The sequence below is a fragment of the Gavialis gangeticus genome, unplaced genomic scaffold (genome assembly GCF_001723915.1).
Source record: "Gavialis gangeticus isolate Ggan-Ray unplaced genomic scaffold, GavGan_comp1, whole genome shotgun sequence".
In the NCBI taxonomy this organism is placed as follows: Eukaryota; Metazoa; Chordata; order Crocodylia; family Gavialidae; genus Gavialis; species Gavialis gangeticus.
In genome coordinates this window covers 14,635,427-14,662,524 of record NW_017728993.1, presented here as the reverse complement: position 1 = coordinate 14,662,524, position 27,098 = coordinate 14,635,427, and positions in this window count along the sequence as shown.

Below are 27,098 nucleotides of genomic sequence, written 5' to 3'. Positions count from 1 at the left end.
ACAACTTTTGCAGCAGGAGGACATTGGTTGTTATGGTGCCCCTGCTTTACCGGAGGCAGGTCAGGGTGTTATGTCTTGGGTGTTGTCATCTGACTGTGTAACTTTTTCTAAGAGGTTAGACAGTGGGTTTGGATGGCATGGTGTGGATAGGGATTATCCTGCCTCGGGCAGGGGGTTGGACTAGACGACCTCTCATGGTCCCTTCCAGCCCTGCTTCTCTAGGACTCTGATTTGCAGCCGCAGTCACCGGGGGGGGGGGCAGCCAGCCTTTGTCGCTAGTATGGAGCAAGGCTTGAACTGTACCTTTTGGACCCATAACTGCTCTTTCATTATGGGCTTGTTAGACCTTAAGCTTAATCTTAAGCAACAGTCTGTGCCTTGAGCTACCTCCACTCCTGAAGGAGTGCCATGTGAATACCACGTTATAGCCAAATATTGGTTTGGTTTGCATTATCTTAAGGAGGGGCTGCAGAAAGGGGACCACTCAGCATTGGCGACGCGTAGGGGGCGCACATGGGTGCACGTGCACCCCCTGCAAAAAGCGCCGCCAACACTGCCAGCAGCGCCTGTGGGCGGTTGTCATTCGCCACCCCTCCTCCCCTACCCCCCCGCCACTGACACCACCACCAGTGGCATCTACAGGCAGACCCCGACTGCTGGTAGGCGCTTGCCACCCCTCACCCCCAGCACTGCCGACACTGTCATGGCTGCCTGCGGGAGCTCCCCACTCACCGCCACCACGGCCCCGCCGCCGACACCGTCACCGCTGCTTGCGGGCAGTCGCCGTGCCCCTCCAGCCTCCGGGGGCACGTGTCGTTCATGCCATTCAGTGTGGTGCTTAGTTCTCTGAATTACATGAAGATGACCTGCTAAGATGGCAGGCACTATATACTGGGGCACCAAGTGGTTTCACCGAAGCGGTGCCCTTGCTGTCCACGCTGATGGGAGAGGGAGACGATCAGGCCTGATTCTCCATCCATTCTACCTTGTCTCATCACTGCTGGTATAATTTGGCAGTGGCTTCTTTGTGCCCGTTTGGCACAGGTGCGCTACAAGGTGTGCAGTGGAGAACGGGGCCTGCAATGAGACTGATCCAAATCACCTGCCGTCCTGGCCCTCCAGTAGAGCCAGGCCAGTGTTGCAAAGTGGCACTGATTAGAATCAGTGCATCGATCCCGGGTGATGGATGCTTCTTATTTTGTTTCAAACATGGATTTTATTGAGTGTGTCTCTAATGGATACAGACATGCGGCAGCCTCTGCAAATAATGGCTTGTTCGGTAGGAGATTTCTTGTTGGCCAATGAATCAATGATACAAGCAGTCAAGAAGGGAAAATGGTGCCTCCCCTGCTCCTTGCCCGTGTTTGAGTGAACCAACTATCCAGCGAGACCTGTTGCCTCCTGTGATCTTACCTATGTGCTGTTTGGCCAATAAAAGGGGAAAACAAGGGAAGGCCCCTCCCCGCAAGTGAATCTCTGCAAGCAGAGACAACGCCCTAGTTCATTCTTGTATCATAAGATCGTGACACTGGGACTAGCTCAGAGCAAGGTTAGATGCTGTCGTGGGATATTACCTGTGATGTTGGTAAAAGAACTGGTTGCTTTCTGCTAACGCTGAACGAGGCACTTTTGCATAGGCAGTATAACTAAAAACCATCTCTGCTCCTCTTCAGCCTGGGATCTGACTCTGCTCCATTCCTCCTTGGCTTAAAGAAACCGTGTACCTCTGCAGAGCATAGTCTAGAAAACAGTGTGGTAAAAGCTCTTGCAGGTGGTTTGGCACTTCCAGCGCCTGCACGGAGCAGCAGAGATGCAGCGGCAGTGAGACCTGGCGGGGCTCTAGATAGCGACATTTTGCACACCAGTTATTACCTTTTTGTTCCAGCTAGGAATAGGAAGCCTTGCCTGCTGAAACCAGATCAGAGCGTGTGATTTTTATCTGAAGAAGCTAAGCCAGGGCACCTTGATAGCTACCACAGTGCTATAACCGGGTTGCCCAAGATGTGTATAACCCCAGAAGGGTCAAGGTCTGATACAAAGCCCGTCCAAGTCAACTGGAGTCTTCTGGATCAGGTGCTCACAGGTTACAAAAGGTAAACAGCTTCCCAGTGTACTCCGTGCATTTAGCAGCACTTTAAATAGTTGCTTTTGCTATAGGCTTTATTCCCTTTAATCTTTCCTTTACAGACACCCAAAGAGTTAATTCTAAAAATAGCAGGTTTACCAAAAAATAAAATAAAATAATAACCCCCCCCACAAAGGTGGGAGCTGCTTGGCCTCTCTTTAAGAAGGGATAGCAGGGGAAATGGCAAACAACGAACAATCGCCGTGGAGAGTCTGCGGTTCTTGCTCCCATTTCTTTGTAGAATTTTGTTTCAGTTTCTAAAAAGCTACTGGAGCATTTTCTTTAAGCCCTGGTAAAACGTGTGCAGTCAGGCAGCACCCAACAGAAGTCCCCAGGGCTCCAGGGTAAACAGCCAAGGTTAAGGGAAACAAAAGGAAAGCAAACTCCAAACTGGCTGAAAAGTAACCACGCTGACGATGAAGACAAGTGAAACATCAGGGTTATTGCTCTGTTCAGCCTCCTTGGCCACAGGGAGAGAGCAGAGGCATGGATTTTTAGCTGGGCACACCTCTCTCCCAAAGGCTGGAAAGGAGCATTTAGATCATCTGGTCTTGTCCCTGGCATAACCCAAGCCACCAGCTCAGCCAGTCCATGCAAGAACATCATATTTAGCCCCAAATCCTGCAAGCCTGTCATAGGTAGTTTGTTATTACCGAGTTGTCCGAGTATTCACAGGAGGATACTCTGGCATGCGTGTAAGTGTGTGCATGGCCATAGCTTTAAAGACGTTCACTCTTGATTTAAAGATTCCAAGTGACGGCGATTCCACCCTGGGAAGCTGGTCCGATGCCTTTGCTGTTTTAAGAACATGCATCTTCATTCCCAATTTGACTTTGTCCACTGGATGTTGGAGACGAAACAGTCGAACTGAAGCAGCAGATGTGTATAAATACATAGATCATAATTATTTTGTTATGATTGCCCAGATTCCTTAAAGGATGAGTAATACACAGAGCCCATGATCCCATGCAGAGCATGTTTTGACTCTTGGGGAGACTCTATAATGTATTACAAGGAAAAGAGAGGGGATTGTTTGTAGGTCAGTTGATTCTCTCTGTCTTGCAAGGAAATGCTGACAATAGCATTTCCTTTACCACTTTGCTTTCTATAATAATCAATACTGCATTGGGTTCAACAGTGGCTTGACCAGATCCTTTGCGGGTATAAACTGGACTAGCCCCAGTGCCATCAATGAGGCAGTGCTGATTAAGATCTGAGGATCTGCCCCTTTGGGAGTGTCTGCACATTGGTGATAACCTGGTCTGGCCAGTAAGCCTGTACTATGGCATCTTTTTGCTTGCATGCTCCATACCTGGAAATGTCCCCATGAGCCACTCCAGGGCATCCCTCTGCAGCAGAGCTCAGGTAAACCAGAGACCAAGATCCCAAGAGCAAACATAGAGTTTCATAGTTTCATAGTTGGTCGGGTCGGAAGAGACCTGAGCAGATCATCGAGTCCGACCCCCTGCCATGGCAGGAAAGAGTACTGGGGTCAAATGACCCCGGCGAGGTGTTCATCCAGCCTCCTCTTAAAGACCCCCAGGGTAGGAGCCAGCACCACTTCTCTTGGAAGTTGGTTCCAGATCCTAGCTGCCCTGACCGCGAAGTAGCGCCTCCTGATGTCTAGTTTGAATCTACCCTCTGCCAGCTTGTGACCATTGTTTCTAGTTACTCCTGGCAGTGCTTGGGGGCACAGGGACTCCCCCAGTGCCTGCTGGTCCCCCCTGACTAGTTTGTAACAGGCCACTAGATCCCCCCTAGCCTTCTCTTGTGGAGGCTGAACAGGTTCAGGTCCCGTAGCCTCTCCTCATAGGGCCTGCCGTGCTGCCCCCTGATCATGCGAGTGGCCTCCTCTGGACCCTCTCCATGCTGTCCACATCCCTCCTGACATCCCTGATCCAAGTTTGAAGCCTGTGAGTGGGACCAGGTAAGGGTGGGGGTTGAGCTCTGTGGCATCCCACCTGAGAAACACTGCTGCCGCAGTGCTGGCACAAGAGTCCTGAAGCAAACAGATAAAATATTTCAAAGCAAATTACGTGCAAGGCGCTTGCTCAAATCTGCCCCCATGCAAGCTCCCCACCTAAGACGGAAGCATAAGCTGCTGTTGTCTGCTTGCCAGCCTTGAAGCAGGGCCATTGTTGCAAAAGCAGCTTCAAGAAGGGGTGAATAATGAACAACCTCACTGTATTTTTAAAGGACGGGGAGTTCACCAGAACCTGCTGGAGATGGAAGAAATAAACAGGGCTGAAAAATGAGCTGTATGGCAGATTTCCCATGCTGCGCATCGGTTGGTCTTGTACGCCTTAAACGGAGGGGGAAGAACACCCAGCAGAATTTGCAAATTAGCTGTTTTCTGGGAAAGATGAAGGTAAAATCAATGTCTGACATCCTGCTCAACCTTCTGTCTTACTGATCGTCCTCCTGTCACATGAAACGTGGCTGCATTAGATCTCTGAGCCTTCAGAGCTTTGGGTAGCATGTGGCACACTTCCCTTAATTTTCAACTGGGTTTTTTTTGTTCCTTTTTTTTTTTTGCACCCGGTGCCAGTTTCTCCTGAACGCTGAGCTAGAAGAAGGTCAAGAGGAAGACAAAAGGTTGTGATAACTCATGGTGCATGGCTAAGCTGGGCAGCAGAGATGTGCAGTCCAAGCACTGGCACAGAAATGGGAAGGGAAGTGGTGGCCGGCAAAGTAAAGATTCGTTTGGTGCCACCTTAAGAAAACTTAGTTGAGCATTTTTAAGGAAGTAAAGGGGTTTGCCGCTCCCTGTGCTCCTAAGGACAGTTCTGGCAGTCGATCTCTCTTTCCTCTCCGGGCCTTTCAGGCAGAATGGGAGAGAGCATGGGGGTGAAAAGTATAAGCAGGTGGTCTGCTATTTCTCCTTCACAGCAGGTCACTGCCTGAGCTTGTCCCTGCTGCTCTGGTCTCGCAGAGAACGCTGCTCTGGACAGTTCAGCAAGTGCACAGCTCCTTCCGGCTAAGGTGAGATTAGGCGGATGAAAACCTCAAAGCAGCTTGGCTGAGAAGCAAGGAACCCATGTAAAAAGTGGGGGGTGACGTGGAAAAGCAGCTGTTGGTCATGGAGGACATCTGGCTGGGGTGAGGCTGGCGCGGGAGGGCTGGCTGTGCAATGCATAAGTGTGCAGCGCTAAGCCCTTGCAGTTGGGAGCAGCTGCCCTTTGCATTGAACTTTAGACAGTCGTCGCTCTCTCTCTCTCTATTTTTTTGGATTGACTCTGTTTGTACAACTCTCCCCTGGGACAGAGGAAGGGAAGAGATTCCCTAAGCACAGAGGCATTTTCAGGTGGTTTTTAACTCTGCCGAAAAGGAATAACTTTAGAGCACAGGCAGCGTCTGCGGGAGGGATGTGGAAGGGGACCTGCGGGGTGCGTCTCGGTACCTTTCGGATCTGTGCAGATTGATAGATACTGTGCAAATCCGTAGCAGGCTGCAGGAGGAGGCGTTGCTGTTTGGTCATGTTCGTTTACCAGCGTCTGGCTGATTTGCGTGGGCACGAGATGCTGCTGCGAGACCCAGATGTTTGGCATTAGCTATTCAAGCAGGGTGTGTTGTGGCCTTGGTGAAGTGAATCAAATGAATACGTCAGTGGGTGGAAATCTGGCCTGAATCTTAATCTTTTCCTTAACTGAGAACTGGATTTCTCTCCTCCGCGTGATAGTCCCAGTGGGAGCTACTGGGTGCCGAATGCTATCAAAACCCGGGCCTTTCCTGTGATGCCACAGTGAGAGCTGGGTTTTTCTGAAAATTTGGTCCCCAGTTGTGGGAGCTGAGCACTGGAGGCTGCGGTCCTTACTTTCAGCCCGGCAGTTTCCTGGGGACTATGAATGACCAAACCCTCCTAGTACCCTTGGTGTCTGACAGCCTGGGAGTGTTTGCCATCAAAGGCTCTGCTGCCTTTTGACCTCCATAGAAAAGTTTTAATTGACTCCCATCTTAGGTACCATATATATTATAGAGGAAGTATGAGGAATGGGACAGAGACCGGCCGTGTCATGGTGTTGAGTAGGTATGGCCCACGTACCATAATTCTCCCAGGCTGTCTTGAAAATAACCCTTTGCAAAAAGGACCTGACTTTTGGGACAAGCGGGGTCTGGTGTGCCGCCTTTTATTCCAGGAGCAGTTTGAGTTCAGTTTTCATGAAAAATTGCCTAAAGCCCCTCAGACTAATGGAGGTGTCAAGCATTAGCTTCCTGCTGTATAGCAGTCGTGCAGAGGGGTAGTTTGAACTTTTGCTTTGCCTGGCCCAAGCAGTGGTTGTGTGTCAGTCGGGCTGATCAAAGAGTTCACCCCAATACTTAGGACACTTTGCGGGCAAAGCAGAGACAGTACACTTCATAATACCATTGGGACTTTTGTACAGAGCGCCTGAACCGCAATATGCTCAGTAGGGACTTCGGGCTTCTCAGCAGGATGTCATATAAGGCACACCCTTTGATCTTTCCATCTCAGCATTACTTTTATCATTCTGAAGCTTTACAAATTGCTGTAACATGCCTTGATGTGCTGACTTTCATGGTGGGGGGTGGCATCCTTTTTGTTGCATTGTTTTAGGAAGTTTACTGAGCAGGGCTGTATAGTCACAGTAGTCAGGTGGAAACAAATAAGTCACTTGACGTGCGCTGTTAGGAGAAAGTCACGCTTATATACACATGCACAAGGCTACAGCTCCTGAAAGACACTGTGTGCTGTTGACCCGATTTAAAGGTATTTGGTGGATTTGAAGTGGGTACCTGCAGGCTGTGTAGAAGGGACAGAGTGGGCTGGGACGTGATGCTGAGACTAGGGTAAATTGGTGGCTAGGGTTCCTGATTTTAAATCGGCCATTCATTTCACCATGTCACTCGAGTGTTCAGCCCAGCTATAATAAGGGACTGTACACGGTCCCGTGAAGAGCACATTCAAAATCCAGCCTGTCCAGAGCCAGATTGGATGCGTTGTTCCAGTCTCATGGCTTTTTTGCGTCTGTTTGGTTTGCGTCCTCCTGATTATGTAGTTTAGCTTGTCTCTTTTAGCAGCTCCTGTGCTGCAGATTGATTGGGTCAGCATGCGATGCCTCGGTGAGCTGATCCTGGTAAAGCCTCCAGACAAAGCTCTGTCATCAGCATGGCGTTAAACAACCACTGGAGTGTGGGGAAAGAAAAATGTGCTTGGGCGGGGGGAGGAGAGTCAGCAGAGAGCGAGCAAATCCAGCGCCTTTTTGAATTTTTCAGAACAAACCGTGCAGACATACGGGTCTGTTTGCTCTCTGCATGTGGCTGAAGCCACTGAAGATGCTGAAAATCCCCCAGATGTTCGGCGGGGCTAATGCACTCAGCAGAGAGGTCCTCGAGAAAGATGCAGAGGGAAGATGTGGGGCTGCCTGCTGGGAGTCCCCTGCCAGGGCACAGCCTTCTGTGGCACGCATGGGAGGGGGCTAAGGCTGGGGTGGAGGACCATTCAGAGGGTGATGGGTCTTGGCAGGGACCTGGGATGACTTGCTTTGTTCCCAGGTAGGATGTCCTAGTGGCTAGCTACGGAGCCCAGCACTTCGACATCGAGAGGGACCTGTTTTGCTCGGAGGACAGAAACCAGTAGATGTCAATCGCCTGCCGTCAACCGGTTAAGCGTGTTGTTATTCTCTTCTGCCTGTTTCCTTCTGGGATCTTTTGCGTGCTCTTGCATGCTCTTTTGTAGTCCAGGAATTACCTTTTTATTTTTTACAGATCTAAACAAATCCTATCCCTCTTTCATGGGAAGGCTTCCTCAGCTGATCGTGAACTGATTTAAAGCAGTGTGAACTGATGGCTGAGGTTCATCTGGAGCCACGGGCAATGCTTGTCCCCCTCCGCCACGCCGAGATGTTCGAGAACGGGCATGAAAACCCACAGCCGCCAGCCGTGTGGTCCAAATCCAGGGAGTTTTTCATTTCTGCGGTAACCCTAGGCCAGCAGTTCCCAATCTGTTTGCATGCCATGACCCAGTTTCCAGCTGGCTGAGGCTGCTTGTAGCCACAAATCCAGATGGAGCCCATCTTTGGTCACTGAATCCTGTGGGGCCCACCACAAGTGTCATGTCCCCAGCTAGGGCTGTGACTCCGATTTTGGGAACCGATGTCTCAGACAAGCTATGACTCAGCTTTCCTGCCCTTCCTTGTGGCTAGACATAGGAATAACGATGTGACAGGAGAGAGATGCTCTCTGGCGTTCTTCTTCCTGTAGTCCGGTTGCCCAACATCGGTGACCTCATTTTACCCAAATGCATTACAGTAAATTGGGCAGTTCCTTGGATAATGTCTGCGGAGCTGAAATGCACTGGAAAGAGCATTCATCCCTTCGGTGCTTGGACCTCCTCCTATGGTTTATTGGGGTAATTCGTTCTTTGAAAAGCTCTTCTAAAATGTCGGTCCCTGTGCTTGGCTCTTGGGTCAAGGTGCCAGAGTGTGGTTGTACCACAGGAGCTGGTGATGCCACAGCTCTCTCAATCCCCAGCCTGTGTGTAGAGCATCTGTTGATCTTGGTAGCACCCTAGGGGTGGCCTAGAGGGAGGTGATGTGTTTGGCATGGGGAGAGGAAAGAAAGGAGAGAGACTTTTGTGGTCTCATGCCTTGGGGTGCATATGTTTCTACCTCGTTCTGCTGTTACACAACTTACAGCTGTTGCACAACTCCTGCGTTTAATCCAAATCTCATGTTGTGTTAGTGGCTTCATGACAGCATTGTACACTGCTTAATTTCTTTTTTATTGGCCAGCACTCTAATTTGTACAGGGACAAACACTTATTAGGAGTCCTGACTTCTATTTGATACGATTTATTTACAGTGACTAATGCCCATTCCTTAATACAGGGGTGGGCAAAAAGTGGCCCGGGGGCCAGATGTGGCCCGCCAGGCCATTCTATCCAGCCTGTAGGGTCCCTAAAAAATTTAGAAAATTAATATTAATTTGCCCTTGGCTGCCTGTCATGCGGCCCTCGATGGCTTGCAGAAACTCAGTAAGCGGCCCTCTGCCCAAAATAATTGCCCCCGCTTCCTTAAAAGGTAGCTCTACCCGTTAAGCAGAACACAACTTTGAAGGAATCAAGTAAGAAAACTCTTTGGGATGGGGTAGCCAGTGCACACGTGACGTGTTGATACAGCATCCAGCACTTGGGGAGCCCAGCCTGGTTGATTTGTGAGATACTTCCGCTATCTACTTGCCCAGCACCACCAAGAGATTATCAAACATGAGCTGTGACATGAGGTCTGAGAGTATGACGTCCCTGTGAATGTTACGATTGCTATTTGGCACGGAAGGAGTGTGGATACTAGAGAGACAGGTGCATGTAAAACCGTAAGGCCACATCAAGAGTAGCAGCTCTCAACCACTACAGGAGGCCAGTAAGCTATATTGGCTGAGCATGGGTACAAGTTTAGGCTGGTTACAGACATTCAAAAAGCCCGAGGTGGAATTTGAGTGATGTGACTTTCTGCAGGCAGCATAGTTTAGATTGGCAGTGAACAGCACACACATTTCTCTGGGGGGACAAGTCTTAGACTGGATTCTGCCATTTTTAAACCCGTTTGTGCGCCGAACTTCTGTTGTGTTACAAGCACAGCCCAGTTTTGTGCATCAAACTCCTGTTCTGTTACAGGTGTAGACCAATTTCCTATCACTTATCACACTTTTACCAGTATGCCCTAATGCTCAGCTACATGCTGCCCTGCTGGAGGAAAACCACGTCCTACAAGAGTCTCGAGCTAGACCTGCAAGAGCCCAGTTTTGGTCTTAGAACTGCTGGCTTCTGCTGGCAAAAACCACGTCACCCTACTTCCCGTTCTGGGTCTGTGATGTAGATGTGATGTGGTTTAAGACTGAGCCCTCGTTCTGTCCAGAGGAGCGGCCCCTTTAGGAAGGGAGAGACGTTTCGAAAGCTCTGAATGGCTGCGGGTCTCCTGACCTCGGGTGCTACGTCAGCTGGATGTGAAATGTTTTTCAGGTTTCCCATAGTGACACAGCCTTCAAACTTTTGCAATTTCATCTGCCTCATGGCAAGGCTTCCTGAACCCGTCCTGAGTGTGTCCTTTGTTCTTGCAAGAAAACTGGCTGTTCTGTTTCTCTTCCCTCTGAGGAGCCTCACGATGCGACGGGCAAAACGTCAGGGATAATTAGGTGAACGAGACTCGTGGAGCCACCACGATCCACTCCTCTTGCTGCCACTCTGCCCTTGCCACAGAGAATTATTTATGGGTTTCTCTTCCTCAAAAGTGGGCCCCTCATTGGCATGGGTGAATTTCTGGTGAAACACGATGCTTTGCTGTCCTGTCGAGACGGGAGCATCTCTCAAAGTAGGTCAAGTATTTTTTTTTTTTTTTAAACACATGCAGATTTGCTTGTTACCATGGATATTGCTTAATTATACACCAATAATCCCCCATGAGAACTTCATTGTCGCTGCTCATTTTTCTGTTTTTTAAATATTCCCAGGAACTGGTAGGGATGCTTCAAGGAAGCGGCACTAGGAATGACAGGCTGAGGCTGTGTGAAGGAAAATGTAGGTTAGGTACCAGGGAAAAGGTGCAGATTTGGTAAGACGGTGGGAGAGGTCCCCAGTGGTAGCACCACACCCACACCATAGCCTGTCATTTAAAACCACATTGCTCCAAGTACTGGTGCCAGTTCTCCTGGTATCTCATTGTTCTCCTGGTACCAGGGCTTGACCGATCCTGGACTAATAGGAAAGATGATTGTGAAGGTATTTAATGCTTCCAATTTCCATTTGTTTGGAGACTACAAGAACAGAGCTTGTAGCCTATGTCTTTGGGGGCAATTTTGCAATTTTCCTACTCTTCGACCAGGATCTATCAGGGTGTAGCACCCCGTATCTACCAACCACTTGTTCCCAGGCAGACCTGACTAAATACTGCATCTCTTCTCTTCGGTAGCCTGCGACCAGTTTGCTAATAAGCAGCCGCCTTCTTAGATCAAGCAGGTTTAGGAGTAAATTGAACAAAACTTTGGACAAATTGACTTGCTAACAATCTGTCCACATTCATGTTTTACCTTGTGTAATCTCAAGCTTCATTACAAACCAAGTTCGATGGGTTTCTGCATTGCATTGCAGGCAGAGAACTGACCCCATTCACACTCTCTTGGCCAGCCAGGGTACTTTTAGCCCTGAGCCTTGTCTCAGCTTCTTGGAGACTTTTTGCCTCATCTTTGCTAAAAAATCAAACAAAAACTACATCTTTTTTGTAGTAAAGACCAGGCTTGGGCATCTCTATTCTTCCCACTTCCTTTTCTCAGTGCCCCACCCTCTCCATGTGCGTCTGAGCCAAACACCACACAATAGCTTTTGTAACAGGGCTTTCGTGTGAAGCATTTCTCGTTTCTAGATAACTGGAAAAGGCCACCCTTCTTCTTGATAACAAGGCCCACATGGGGAGATGCTAAAGGGTAACTACAGAGTAGGGCATCTCCACATAGCCAATTTACCAGGAAAACGACCTCACAATGCTCCACTGTTTAGCAGTTGGATATTCAGTCTTAATTGCTTGTAATTCCAGGTTTTGTTTGGGAGTGGGGGTAGAGAAGAGCATGCCGAAATTGTCTGGCTTTCCAATATCCCACTTCAGAAACCACAGGATCTGGAGATGTCTGGAAATAGCCTTTCCTGCCACCTCCTCTTGATTTTTGGTGGTCTGTAGTAGTGCAACATCACCCCTGGTCTTCCCCCTATTGGTCTTTGCCAGAAGCATTTAAAAGCCTACCTCTCCCCCCTTCCTGAACTTCAGAGCAGCACCTCCTCCATTTTCTCTTGGCCTGCCTTTCTTGACCAAGCTGTACCCTTCTCGACTGGTATTGCCGCCCTGCGATGTGCCCCTCCAAGTGCCTTCCTGTGGAACGGCCGATTACTGCTTTCTGCTCCAGTGCTGCCATATTTCTTTCACAGCTCCTTCCATCCCAGGGGTCTGTAAACGAACCCTATTGTTGAAGTCCTCGTGTCCCTGGACGTTATGCATTCAACCCCTCTCCTGTAGCAGGCATCTGTTGCAGTCGGTGCTATCCCCAATCTTCTTTTGGCAGGGGCATGCAAATGATGTTCCTAGAAAGTCAAGACCAGGGGTTGGCAACCCCTGGCACGCGTGCCAGAGCATGGCATGTGAAGCCATTTTGCTTGGCATGCCACAGCCCCTGGGCAGGCCCCTGCCACTGGACACGGAGGCTGAGCTGCTCCGAGCAGGCGGTGGGGAGGCTGCAAGCCCTGCTGCGAGCATCTTGGGCTCAGTGGTGGGTGGCAGGGGAGCCCAGGCTGCTTGTAGCGGGCAGCCGCAAGGGGTCTGGAGCTCCGGCCTCGCTTCTGGTTGGCAGCGTGCCTCAAGGAGCATGGCGGGGAAGGGGCCAGGGCTGCATTGTTACAACAAGGATCGGGCCCCTTGTGGGGCCCCTGCCGCCTACCTCTGGCATGCCGACATCTTTAAAGTCAAGGTTAGTGGGTGGGTTGGCACTCTGCCCAAAAACATTACCAACCCCTGGTCAAGACCATGCATGAACTGTGTTCTTGGGCCAACATTCATCACTGAACGCCCTGAAATGTGCCACATCTTATTTCTCTGTTTCCAACCTGCAGGTACCCCTTTCCAAGCAGGGACTTGACGGAGGTCATTGCTTTGAACTGGGGTGCGTGGAAAATGGGAAGGAGTGGACAGCCTCGAAATATGTAGGGCAGTTTTTAGAAAACTTCCCACTCCTATACTGAACGCCCGCTATGGGGTAAGCTGGACGGTGGAGGGGCTGTGGCAGTGTGAGTGTTGCAAAGGTGGTGGCGTTTTCAGATTCAAAGGAGCCACTCCTGCCCGTTCAGCTCAGCCACCTTCTTGAACTGGACAGGAGCCTCCAGGATAACTCAGCATACAGCTGAACGCTCAGCAAAGAGAGAGGCTCTCTATTTTCCGGCCACATCCAACCCACCTGGCCTCCCGCTAACTCAGGGGGTGAAATGAATCTGTCACTGACCCCTTGCAGAGAGCTGCTGAGCCCAAGCCTTGCGGTGTAGAAAGCATGAATCTCAGTGACTTGTGCTATTTGACTACACCAGGGGTTAGCAGCTTTTTTGGGCAGGGTGCCAAAACCCCCTCGCAACTTCGACATGTACGATGTTGGTGTACCAGGGGTGGATGGTGGGGAAAGGCCTGGGGCTGCATTGCCACGCCATCCCCCCCGAGGCATGTGTACCGAGCAAAATGCCTTTGCATGTCATGCTCTGTCACACATCGGGGGTTGCCTAGCCCTGGTCTACACCCAGGGGCGAAGCAGTAGCAGGCTGGTGATCTTCTGGTGAACCAGCCGCAAGATGGGTGATAAAGTGCCCACCTGGGGTAGGAGACCATCCAGCTGACAATGTCCTCGAGCAGCGGTCCCCAGCCCTTGCTGGCCCAGACACTCCAGTCCTGAGCGAGTCCAGTGCCATGGGCAGCACATGGTTCTCCCTGTTAACTGGAAGAAAAAGGCATCTGTGGCCACAACTAACATTGGAAGGTCTCTTGGGTAAGCTGCTGACTACCAGCCAGTCCCTACTTGCACACAGTCCCTACCAGCCAGTCCCTACTTGCACACAGTCCCTACCAGCCAGTCCCTACTTGCACGCAGTCCCTACCAGCCAGTCCCTACTTGCACGCAGTCCCTATCAGCCAGTCCGTACATGCACACAGTTCCTATCAGCCAGTCCGTACATGCACGCAGTCCCTACCAGCCAGTCCCTACATGCACGCAGTCCCTATCAGCCAGTCCTTACTTGCACGCAGTTCCTACCAGCCAGTCCCTACATGCATGCAGTCCCTACTTGCACACAGTCCCTACCAGCCAGTCCCTACATGCACGCAGTCCCTACCAGCCAGTCCTTGCTTGCACGCAGTCCCTACCAGCCAGTCCCTACTTGCACGCAGTCCCTGCTTGCACGCAGTCCCTACCAGCCAGTCCCTACTTGCACGCAGTCCCTACCAGCCAGTCCCTACTTGCACGCAGTCCCTACCAGCCAGTCCCTACTTGCATGCAGTCAACCCAGTTTTCTAAGCTCTAGCATTGAGCAAGGGGTTTCTACCCTACCTCAGGGTTCGACTCAGGAGGATCAATGCAATCCCACCTCCCCTGCTAGAACCAGAGCGCCCCACTCTACCCCTCCAGGGCCAGTAGGTTGTCAAAGCAAACAGCTCACCATCTGACTTCTTTCTGAGGTCTGAGCTCACGTGATATTGTGTCTGCTTCCTGATTTGGACAACAGCCTTTTTCAAACAGGAAAATAATGAGCCAACATCTGCGGTGGATTTTCAGATGATTAATTGCTCAGGATTAAGCAGCTGGATTGGCAAATATCTCTGTGGATGTCCAACCTCCTGACTGATGGTCACAACTGATTTGATGCCTCACCCAGCTTCACTCTTATTTCTGAAAATATTCCTGAGTCTCTCTCTCCCTCTCTCTCCTCTCATGGTTTGATCTTCCTGGCACTGTGTAGGCACCCTAGCTACTCATTTTGCCTTCAGCAGCACAGGAAATGAATATGGCAGGAGGCAAGAAAAATATTCCACTTGAAGGTTTTTTTGTTTTTTTTTTAAATGCAAACTTTTTTTTTTTTTGGTAGAACTGGGTCACTCAAGGGGTGACAGTGTAAGAGCATCATCACCTAGGTAATGTATCTTGTTGCTATGGTGACCTAAAGGCTGCATCAGTCAACAGCTTTAAAAATTTGACAGTTGAGTGAGACTGAAGATTTTAATGAGGACAGACACTTACTTGCTTGGTTTCAGTAACCGAATAGTCTAAAAATACCCTTCCATCTTAATATTTCCGGGTCTCTAGAGTGTAAATTAATGCATATAACCTAGGCACTTCCCTTGCAAATTTTGACACCCTGGAATATTTTGTTGAAGCTGAATGCAACACCGCTGTTGAGATGGCAATGGTGCTGGACAGTTTTTCCTTTGGATATGGCTGTTCTCAGTGGCCAAGAGATCCTTGAGATCATAACTTATTTCCTTCCTTCATAGGGGAAACAGTCGATGTTCACTTTTCCCATCCTTTTTAGCCCGGGAATATCTGAGCAAATAGGAACTTGCCCAAAGATCCCCATTGGCTCCATGCCTAATGGATCGCTCCAAACCACTAGTATATTTGCAGCCACTAAAGGGAAGTACTTTGATATTGTGTGACTTCAGCTGTTGCCCGTCCTCTTTTCCATTGCCCCGTGGCACTATTTATATTTTACCGTAGCCTCAAGAGGCCGTTATTTAAAATCAGTGCTCTCGGGCGCTAGATGCGGATGCGAACAGCTCCCACCCGCCAAAGGCGACTGATCTAAATAGACCGTACAAAAAGCATAGGGGAAGAGGCGTTGCCTGACCTCCCGTTTTGCAAAAGGGGATCTGAGGCGCAGAGAAATGCAGTGGTTGCCCTGTGGTTGTGCACAGGAGCGCAGTGCGGATCTCCCCAGGCCCGGGCCCGTTCATGCCAGCACTCAAGCCCCGAGGTGAGGTTTTGGAGGGAGATGGGTATTTAATGCGAGTGGATATAACTTGCTTACTGATGTAGGTGCAAGTGAATGGGAGAGGAGCCACTGAACAGGAAAGCATTGCCTTTTCTGCTACAGCCCTCCCTCTTCTAGCTCCTTGGGTATTTGAGTAGCTGTCCTGTGTTTGACCTCTGCGCTTCCAGGGCCAACTGCTCCCGGGACCCGAGCTGCAGCGTACCAATACCTTCACGGATGCGTCACTCGCTGCCCCTCGGGCACCCCCTCTGGATTCAGTCCAGAGCCTTTGTCTAGGGTAAAACCAACTACAGCAGAAAACAGACCTCCCTTTCTAAAGAGCAGATTAACTCCTAACACTGGGCTCTTGTCTGCGTGCGTGTGTGCAAGATGCTGCGACTGAATTACGAGCCCCTAGCAGCAGAGTGCCTCAAACAGGCACGGAGCCGATGGGGCGCCGGGGGTTTAATAAGCCCGCTCAGGAGAGGAGCTTTGCAAGGCCCGGTGGGCGTAGCTGGGGCTTGCTTGTGGACGGCGCGCGAAGCACCCCGGCTTCGCCTGCGCGCACGGCGCAGCGACGCCAGCCTTGGGGATCGCTGTCAGGCCACGAGGTGAAACTTCTGCTTCTGCTTAGTGGTTTTTCAGCCAGTGCCAAAATCTGGCAGCCGCTGGCTTTGAGAGGAAGGAGCAGAGAAACAGCTCACAGCAGCTGTTCCTGGCAAGGGTGGCACTCCTTCCCCTTCCCCCAGATGTGCCAGTTTGCTAGTGCCCCCCCCCCTTTTTTTTTTGCATTGCTCCCAGCCCGTGGTGGCTGGCCGCCCCGGGGAGTTTCTGTGTTTGGGATTTGATAGGGGGTCCATACAAGCTGATGTCAGCTCTGCTCGGGGATGTGCACGCTGTCTTGTGTGTCCCGCTGCCCTCCTGGCCCTGGTGCCTCCGTCGGGAGTCTCTGGGTTGATGGGGCTCAGCGTCCCTGTCACGGCAAACTGCTTGAAACTGGAGTGAGGAGCCGCTTGTCTGGTTCCCCTCGGACCCTGTCGTCTTCCTTCGCTCCCTCCCACCTGCTTGGGTGCTTTCCAAAAGGTTAGACCCACTTTCTTCACGGAGTCTGCTCAGGAGACAGTAGAGCCACGGGTTGCGTTCACTTTTGAGCCCCCTCTTTTGTGGGAGCGCCTCTGAAATGGGGCTCCCAAAGAAGGCGGAGCTGTGTGGAAAGTGGGCTGAGACCTCCGGTAGGGTCCCAAACCCACTGGTCCCAGGAGGGGAAGCTCCAATGCAAAACTGAAACATCTGGGATGCCTGCGTCCCGTTGCGTCGGCGCTGCAGACTTGTGCTATAGCTGCTGTGCTCTTGCCCTGGGAGTTGCTGCTCCCCCCCGTACAGGCCTTGATAGTGATGCTTCTGGCATCACTGGTGTCGATGCTTTTTCCAGGGACTGAGCAGGCTGCCTCGGCCAGGCTGGAGACTGGCGAGTGAGCCGGTGGCAGTGCAGCTTGTTACCCAAGGCACATTGTAAAACGGTGACAATCCCTGCAGTGACACAGCTGTGCAGTGACTGTGCCGAGTGTGCATGGTGAATATTAAATTGGTCCCTCACGTGCCTGGGGCTGCTGGCCTGAAGCAGCACATGCTAGAAATTAGAGATGGAAAAGACCCTGTAGGTTAGTCCCTCCTCTCCTCTCCTCTCACCGACACACGGTTCTTCCCGGCAGTCTTTGTCCACCGGCCTTAAACGGTCCCCGTGCTGAGCCGTGCAAGGAGGCTGCCGCGGAGCCGGCCCGTGTGTCCTTGGTCAAAGACTTCTGCTGCTTCTGATGAGACCTGCTGGTCCCCAACTGGATTGGGACATGCTGGGAGCAAGGAAGTGCTGAAAGGCAGCGGGCGTATGCTATCTTTTAAGAATCAAACCTTTCTAAAGCACGATCCCTGTAGGAGAAACCAACCCCAGTTCTCTTTTATGTGGCTAAATACATGAGGGAGAGGGCAATTTAGTAAGACAGCTGAGGGATGTCAGGTTTCTGTCTTCATTGCATTCAAAATATACTTTATTTTTCAAACTCAATTTCCAGTACTTAGACATTTTTGCTGTAGCTCTGGATTCCTTGTTGCCTGAGGGTGGGGGGAGAAAATTAAGCCCACGCTACAGGCTGGGCCTTAATTATAGGGCTGGTCTAGTTAACTGCTTGTCACTTTTTCTTTCTCTTATTGTTCATATTGAATAGTCATTTATTAGTGTCATTAGCTTTCCCTTCCTCAAGGGCAAGTAAACAAAAGGCTGTCTCTTGAAAACCAATCCAAACCTTGGCTGAAGTTTAATTCTGAAATGGTGGGAAATGTGCGTGTATCTGGGTTTCTCCTCCGCTTTTTCCTTTGCTCAGAAGTGACTTCACCCCTACCCAAATTGCCTTGCCCGGCGGTTGCTTGCATAACTCGCCAACTACAATTTTCAGACCGTGAGGAGCGGTTTTGCGAGTGCCCTGTTGCACACCTACCGGGATCTGAGCTGGTGGGACATAAGCTCGACTGGGGTGGTTTGGACAGGGATGATCCTGCCTCTTGAGCAGTGGGTTGACTCCTGCAATGCCCTGCGGTCCCTTCCAGGCCTGCTTTACTCTGGGTCCACCAGGATCCAGTTTGCGCCCTTTCCCTTCCAGATGGTGCTGAGCACCTGCGCTCCCAGCGCCTGGCCCTTTTAAGGTGTTGGTTACCACGCTATAGATTTTCTAGCTGAACTCACGGTCTGTCGGCAATACGGTGACCCGCGTCTGCACTCCCGGCTCCCTTGGGACGCCCCAGCCCACAGACAGCTGGTGCTTTCCAGGGTGTGCCCTCCCAGCACAGCTGCCGTAGCGGAGTTGTGTGAGCTGGGATGCGTGTGCGAGGCATCCCTGGGGATGTCTGCTTGTAGAGCCTGTCCTAGGAGAGGGCTGGGAATGTAGACAAGCCCTGCATATCAGTCATTTATGAAAACGTTGGCCCGGACTCTGATGGGTGAATGCTGAACTCCATCGAGAGAAGAAGGCAAACCATATTTCCCTGCTCCCCCCAAACTGGCTGGGAGAGAATCTGCTTCAAAGAAGATTAAATCAAACTCAGAAATGAAGCATCAAATGCCCCTTCCCTCAAGCCTCCCAAATCCACCAGGATGGGGGCATTGGCCACACGGGTACGTTTAAAGCCGGAGATGCCATTTTGCAAAATGAGAGGTGGTTTGAATTTGAGCCACGCAACCAGCTGGTTTCCTTTCCTGTTTGTACAGCACTCAGCACAGTCTGGGTCAGGGTCAAGGTCTCTATCTGCTACTGCAGCACGCATACGTTATTTTTAAATCCATCCCTAAAAGAATGAAGGTTGATGAGAAAAGGAGACGAGGGCTAGATATGGCTCCTCCTGCCGCTCAAGCCAACCCATTTCTCTAATTTGTAGGCTTCTTGGGGCAGGAACAGTGCCACAGTTATTAGTAATCCTCTTAGCCATCTCAAGTATGCTGCAGATCTCGCCTTGCTTCCTTTGGGGAAGACTGAAAGGCCCGTTGTTATGTGCCCTTGAGGCTCAAGGTCAGACTTTTTTTTATTTCCCATGTGTGATGTGGCTTTTAGGTTTCTTGCCTGAATACTCCGAGAAGGGACGCTGGATACCTGGGTAGTGGAAATGCCTATTGCTGCCAGCTCTGCTTGGCTCAGGGCTCAGGCACCTTTGCAGGTCATATTTAGGACATGGGCTAGGTGGAGTCTCTTTTTCATTTTTCTCCCAAAGAAAACAGCGCAGCACTCCTAGTTTTTCCTGAAGTTGGGCACAGGCGAGGGCTGATCCCTCTGAAGGCGCCTTTCATGCTGGGTTATTTCCACTTCCTTAGGATGCTCAGCAGACCACAAACAGGCCTCTGAGTTTTTTTCTGCTGTGATTTGGATCGTGCTCTTCCTGGTAGACGCTGGCCCCAGGAGGTCATCTCTCCGAGCTGGCCTAATGCTGGCATCATTCAAGAGCTTGGATATCAGCTGAGGACTGGCGGGCTGGATTCCTCTAGTTCAAGGCTAGGCAATTACCGTCCTGCCTCCTGGGTCTCCTGTAGTTCGGAGGTGCTGGAGAGGATGAAAGCGTGTGAGCATAGACCGTGATGGACAACCAGTCTCTCTAAGAGCTGAGCAGACTGGTAAGCCCCAGTGGCACCAGAACAGCCTTTGGAGAGTCCCAGGTTTGATGCCCACCAAAAATAATGGGGCATTTCATGCGACTTTTCTTGCCTTTGAAGCAGTCCTATATTCTGTCCAATCGTATCCCCAGACAAGGATGAAATTCTTTGATTTTGTTAAAAAAAAAACAAACAAACTTCTGAAGGGCAAATATTTTGTGTTCTGGAGTGCACGAAATACCAAGCGCTTAAATGTTTCCCAGGGGAGACTTCCCCTCCCAGTCATCTTTACGAGGCCTTTGCCCCCTTTTGTTACACGGACGGGATGCGGTAAAACTAAGAATTCAGATTCTTCAGGCACGAAGAGCAAACCTTGCCAGTGAAATGCAGCTGAATGCAAATGAGTCCGGGAGTTTGGCCTTGTTCCTTGGTTACAGTTAGGAGAGAGCATTTCTGTTTTAAAGGAAACTATTCAGTAGATCGCTCCCCTCCCCACACCCTGAACTTCTGGAAACGGTCCAGGTATAATAAAGGTGTGGCGTGCACATACAGCAGTGCTGTTTCAAGAGTTTGAACCCGGTTGCTTGCTGTGGTGCAGCATTGCCAAAGATTAAGCCCTTTGTCGCATGAGGTAGCGGATTTGGGGGGCACCTGAGTTTGAGTCTTTTCTCTGGGGGGTGGGGAGGGGTGATACGAATATACGGGGGGGAAGCAGCAATCTGTCTGGCCCGTTCAAGAACAACACTGGCCATTTCTGACATATGACTATCAAGGTCTTACATGCCATTAGAATTTCTCATGTCCTGAAATTATCTATTTTATTCCCCCCAGCTCTGATTTTGGGTAACTTTTTCAGTCGATCTGTGCAGGGGGTCTTAAAGTTGCCATTCAGTGCCACATCTGCCATGGCCCAGTTTCACATCCACGGCATGGGAAGCTGGTTCTTGATCAGGATCATCTCCCAAAACCAGTTTGGGGTTAATCTGTACAGCAGACGGGGGTCCAGCAGTTCCCCTGCTATTGTTTTTTGGTTTAACTGGTATTTCTCTGATCTCTGTTTACTTTCCTTGTAATCTCCATGGCTTTAGGGAGATCGCTCAGCCAATGCTTCACTTATGATTCATACAGTGGTTTGCACATACCCTGCTTCATGTCTTTTACCACAGTTGCAGAGCAAGTTAAGACGCATGGCCTGAGGATTTCCAGATTCGCTGCAGAAAGGTTTGCGATTTGCAGCCAGGCCATGGCCAGAATGGAACGAAGATCCTCTCCCGAGTACTTCTGTGGCTGCAGAAGCTCGTTCTGGATTGCTGGCTAGGAGATCTTCAGCTTGGCTGAAGAAAAACAAATGAGCTGTAGGTGATATTTTAATGCAAATCGCCACATCCCCTTGGTTTGCTTCTTGTTGCAAACGTGAATGTTTTGGGGTGTAGTTCCACTCTTAGGGGGTGTTCGGGGTGCCTTTGGGACTGACAGTAACTCTAATATCCCGTGGGAGAACGATACAATCTTTTCCCTTGTGCAAGTAATGCTGTCCCAATGAGCAGGAAGACCCGTAGTCTTACCATACAACTCTCGTGTTCAGTCCTTTGTCATGATGCTATTGCTGTCGCTCTTCAGGTTGAACGACCAGCTGTTTTATAGTGGATTGTGTCGTGCTCTCAGTCCAATATCCGCTGGTCAGCGGGGCTCTTTCTATTGGCTTTCGTGGGATTTGCATCGGACGCGATCAGAAAAATAGAGCAGACGTGCCCTTGCATTAGTTTGCACAATATTATTTTTCTTGGGGGTTGAATTTTTGGGTTGGTCAAGAGCTGTTGTAAAGAGCAGCCTGAAGGGAGGTATTTGCAGTACCCAGTGAGTCTTACTGATCCTACAAAACCCAGAAACAGCACTGGGTACTCTGGAGCACCCGCTTATCGGCCGGTTGCTTTTTCACTCCTGCTGTTTGTACATACACAAAGTGACCCCCCCATATCAGTGGGAGCTCCTCCCAGTGAGCCACCCCCCCCCCCAACTGCAGGGCTTTCTGGTGGCTCCTGTGCCCCGGACGTCCGGCAGAGCAGGGGGAGGGCTGGAGGAGTCCTTTCCCTTGCACTACAGGGCAGTCCATTAAGGCGGCATCCTGGTGAAGCTGGTGCCAGGTTTGTGGGGGGGCAGGTACAGTAACTTCCCTGCACGTCCCCCTCTCTCCATTTGTCATCATGTGTACAAAAAAAGTTGGTGTTTTTTCTTGTTCTCTGCCAGTGGCCCACAATTTGATTTCCTAAAGATTAAAATGCTTTAGTTTAACTAAGTCTTTGGGCTCGGTGCTGGGGTCCCAGGTGCAAATGAGCAGCCTGTGTTAGAGAAGCAATCCAATTCTGTGCCCTAATGGTTGCTTCTGGCTTAAGATCAATGAAAAGATGTAATCGGCTCTCAGATTTCATTTTTGGCCACTCTCTTAGCCCTAATAAACCTGCCTTTTGGGGGAAAGAACACCACCATTTTGTACAAAGGGAGGATTTTTTTTACTATTTTCTGGCTTTGTGTTAATAGTGTTTGTAGCGATGCTAGGGATGTTTGGGCCTGTGGGGGATGTGTTTGTGGGTTGTGTCTAATCAATGTAGTTGTGAGTTGTAAAATAGGTGAAGTGAAGGGACTATAGCAGGGGCAGGCAATTATTTTGGGTGGAGAGCTGCTTGCTGAGTCTTGGCAAGCCATCGAGGGCCACATGACAGCCATCCAGGGGCAGATAAATATTAATTTTCTAAATTTTTAAGGTCCCGCAGGCCGGATAGAATGGGCTGGAGGGCTGCATCCTGCCTGCGAGCTGCATTTTGCCCGCCCCTGGACTATAGGAAAGGTGTTGAAATAAATAATAGATTTCTGACCCTGATAGTCAGAAATCTCATTGCAAGCCATGGTGCAGGTGATATGCCTTGAATGATGTGCTCTGGGATATTTTCAGTGACACGGTAAAGAGGGCGGAAATGTGCGTTTAAAAGCAAGCTATGCAGAATGTGCCCTATGGATGGGCTGGTGGGATAATAATAGCATATGGAAATCTAGACTTGGCGTAATGCCCTGCTGTGCTGTGCATGTGTTACTTATCCTATTTGGATACCCAGATGGGCAAACTCTTTTGATCAAAGGGTCTCAGAAGTCATGCCCTGGAGCCAGGCAAAGTGTGGGTTATTCTGTGCCTGTTTTCCCCCTTGTTTCACCGTGTCACTCCAGGGCTTAGCTGAAGCTTGACTATCCTTCTACTAATGGACCGTCTCACCTGGTGAGACCTGATACCCGTGGTGTGTCTGTGGGGTGGGCAGTGCACGTCACATCTGCCCGCTGTACTGCCCTTGTCCGCAGAGGTACAGCTGGTGCAAATTTGTCCACGGTGAAGGACTAATTCACTGGCCTGTCGTGCTAGCTACTGCTACCCCTCCCCAGAACAGTTTCTTTCACTTGAGATGCAGAGCTCTCGGACGATGGGTGCCATTCACGGGCCTCCTTTTTCCTTCTGTTGTTCTAGCCAAATTTGACTCCCGTTTTCCCTTGCCCGTGGACTGCAGAGAATATCAAGGCTTACCACACGAGTCACAACTCCAGGCCTCTTGCAGCCAAGGCTAAGACACCTCTTCTTTTTGCTCTCCTTGGCACAGCCAGAGCAGAAGCCCTACTATGGAAAGTGCATCTCTCTTTCCAGGCACAGAACTGGCAGAGGCTGTGAAGTAAGAGGGTGATGGAAAGCATCGGGAGGAGCTATGCACCTGACATGGGAGGACGCGGGGGATAGGACAATGTTAAAATGGGAGTAGATTAGCAACCGTCCTTGGTCACACAAACTTCTTTTTGGCTGGCAGACGTTGAGTTGAGGTGAAAGGCCAAGGCAGGAGGCTTTCGTCTCCTGGGAACTCAATGTTCGCTGCTGCGGTCACCGACTTGACACTTAAGCCTGCTGATACAGAGGACTTTAAAAGGCAACTCCTGAGAGCTGGGGTAAGGGTTTGCTCCTTCTGTATGCTTCGCCAGTGGGGATGCGCTCCCTCTGACACTTGGCTGCTCTTTCCCAGACCTGGTTTCTCATTCCCCCTCTGTCATTCTTCACTTGGCTCTCCCCAGTGTGCTCGTGTCCTGTTCCGTCATGCACTTTTTATAACCCATGTGTCGGAGGTGAGGACAAGCGACAGACCAGTCGCACGCATCCTTCCTAGTGGAGTATGAGTATGACACTGGGGCCTCGTCTAGCCAGCTTTGCTGTGGCCTGGTGCCTCCGTTCTCTCCGAAACCTCTTCAAACTCCTTACTCCTGGAAGGAGCTGCTGCTGCGTAGTCAGTTTGCTGCAATTCATTTGCATCTACGGCTGCATGTTATAAATCAGGAATGTGCTGGTTTTGTGTGTTTGGCAATACATCTTGCAGGTTAGCTTCTTTAATGGGAGAGCAGCTTCATTCTTTAAATAGAAAACCTGGTTGGACAGGCGTTCTCATCTGGCGCAGGGGAGATTACGGGAAAGTTTCCAGGTTCAGTGAAAGGTTAGCTAGGGTTTCAATAGCTGGGAGGAGTATCCAGCCTCTAAACGAACAGAGCAGATCCCACTGAATCCATGTTAGTCTGAAAGGGCTCTGAAGTATGAAATAATCTTGCAGGAGATTTGTAGGAAAGAGGGAATTCTGGCTGCGTGTATGAACGTGTATATATGTAGGCAAGGATTTCTTGGGGTGATATCTTAGATCACATAGCTGGTCCAATAAAAGATGTCACCCTAAGAAATCCCTGCCTCTCACATAATTCTTGAATCATCCTGTACAACATCACTCTTATAGATGTAACTACCGTATATATATAGGGGAAGGGGAAGATTTCATAGGCATTAGGGCTGGAAGGGACCCTGCAAGATGTCCAGATGCTATATAATTATAGAATGAAGGTAGTTATTTTGAAAATCCTTATGCATCAGATGCTTAGAAAGGCTTGAAAAACCACTCCTGGGCATAGCTTGCTTAAAGAATATCTTTTTGCTTAAGTCTAATGCTGAGCACGTCCAACCCCCTCAAAATACATCAGTAAATTAGCTAAAGCAGCAAACTGAATCCTACTTAAAGATCCTGGTCACCATATTGGAGCAAATGCAATTAGTGGGTGAACATAACAAGCATCAGTTCACTGATGAACTCACATGTTAGCACCCCAAATCTTTGGTGTTGGGTAGCTACAGCTCAGGACTGGACTCCGTGTCTGGGTGTGAATACGCATGCGTTCAAGCTTTCAAGCTCAGGTCCCAAACTGTGATACAGGAATAAGTAGCCTGATTTCTGTAGAGACACTGGGCAACTGCAACTTGCACTGATTTCAAGTGGAGCTGCAGGTGTTCAGTATCTCTGCAAATCAGGACACTTATTCCAGGGCCTAACTTGAGGCACCTGAGTTAGAATAGCCTGACCTAGATTCTTTGCAAAAAAGCTCTTGGGTTTGGAGATATCATGTGATTAGTCTGGGTTGAGAGTCCCTGTGCTTCCTGCTTTCAGAAGGGCTAGAAAGAAAACAAGAACAGCCTTTCTCATGCTTTTTTGTGCCACTCTTGCTGCTTGGCACTGGGTGGCCTGCAAAACTAGAGAGCGATGGATGTGAGCTGGGGAGGGGGGAGCGGGGAGTTTAGCTGGTGTCTCTCAAACGTCGAGTTTGGTTTTGAGCATCCTTTTTTAATCCAGCCAATTTTGCCTGTCCCCTGGTGTCATCAAAAAGCAATGGATAAATATTGCAGCCACTGAGTTGATCTCCCAGTCCGCTGGCAGTGGCATCCAGCTTCCTTTTTGCTGGGCTCTGCTGCTTTGGTGTCTGCTAATAAGCCTTTGCCTGGGCAGTAAACATCACGCTGTAATTTAATCACTGGGATTCCTCTCTCCTGGCACAGCAGATAAGTGCCACGTGATTGTAGATGGCTTATTTAAAATATCAGGATCGTGGGCGTTGTTGAACAGAAGCAGACCATTGGCTCAAATCCTGGCTCCTGCCTCTGGCTATAACCAATACCAACAGTACCGATTTCCCCATCGTGCACCTGGCCAGTCCAATGCTGGATTGGGGTACTGCAGATTAGGATACTTTAATTCTTGATCCTGATGGACAATCAGCCTAGCCGAATCTCCGAAGCCAGATACAGAAAACCAAAGACCCAACAGGGAGAGGCGCAGTGCAGAGACACGCTGCTCGCTTTCCAGCACAAGTCTTGGAGGATGATTGATTTGCCGGTTTGCAACTATGACAGAGACAGACAGCTTCTAAAAATAGCTCTCCCCTTGCATACTGCATACTGGGGATATTGGAAAACCATCAAGTGGGCTAGCAGGCTTCTGAAAAAACGCTTCTGCCAGGAGTTGAAAGGCTGAAGTCTTCATGCCCTAATGTGTGGCCGGTGCCTTGCTGAGAGTGGTTCCCGCGCGGGTCTCTTGGGCTAATGCATGACCTGGATTCCACTGCGCTGGGCGGTGGGGTGATTTTAATATGATTTACTTGACACATGCATTGTAGTCGCTGCTAACCTGAGGTTCGTACCATTTCTGGAACGTCGTGTAACAGTAGCTATGGAAACGCAGCTCTCCTGTTAGCAAAGCAAGAGCAAAATGCTCTTCTGAGAAGCTGAGCAGAATTTGGCTGCACTGAGCCGGGGACTGGGACATTTTCAACAGAGACAGCTTCATTTGGAGACTAAAACCATTTAAAATGCTGTTAGCTGACCAAAGGGAAGAGAAGTGGCTGCCATAAGGACCTAGCCATGAGTGTTATAAACAGGGATCCTCATTTTCTCTGATTCAAAAAAAAATCCCCAATTTTTGGATTCAAGAAAGTAACCCCAAATCCAGTTTTCCGTATGCAAATGAAATGCCACTAAAACACACACATGCACATGCACGCGCATGCACTTTTTAAGCTGAAAATTGGGGATTTTTTTTTTTTTTAAATCGGCTAAAACAAGGATCCCTGCTTATAAATAGGAGACACTGCCAGGTCACAGAGGGCGTGTCTACACATGTAGTTACTGTGCATTTAGTTTAGTACTTGCTTAATGAAGTACTAACTAAATGCACAGTAAGTACAGTTACTGTGCAGTTGCGTATTAGCATGCTTTTTGACCGGCATGCAAATGCGCAGTGTTAGGCTACAGGCAGTCATCAGACTTGCAACACAATTGGTTCCTGAAAACCGTGTCTTAAGTCGAAACATTGCAACTTGGAACCAATTTTCTCATAAGAAGGCCTTCGACACTGTCTATCCCCCTGTTCTCATTAAGAAACTGGGGGGCTGTGGTGTCGACACCCACGCAGTCAGATGTGTCGCCAACTGGCTGGAGGGCCGCACCCAGA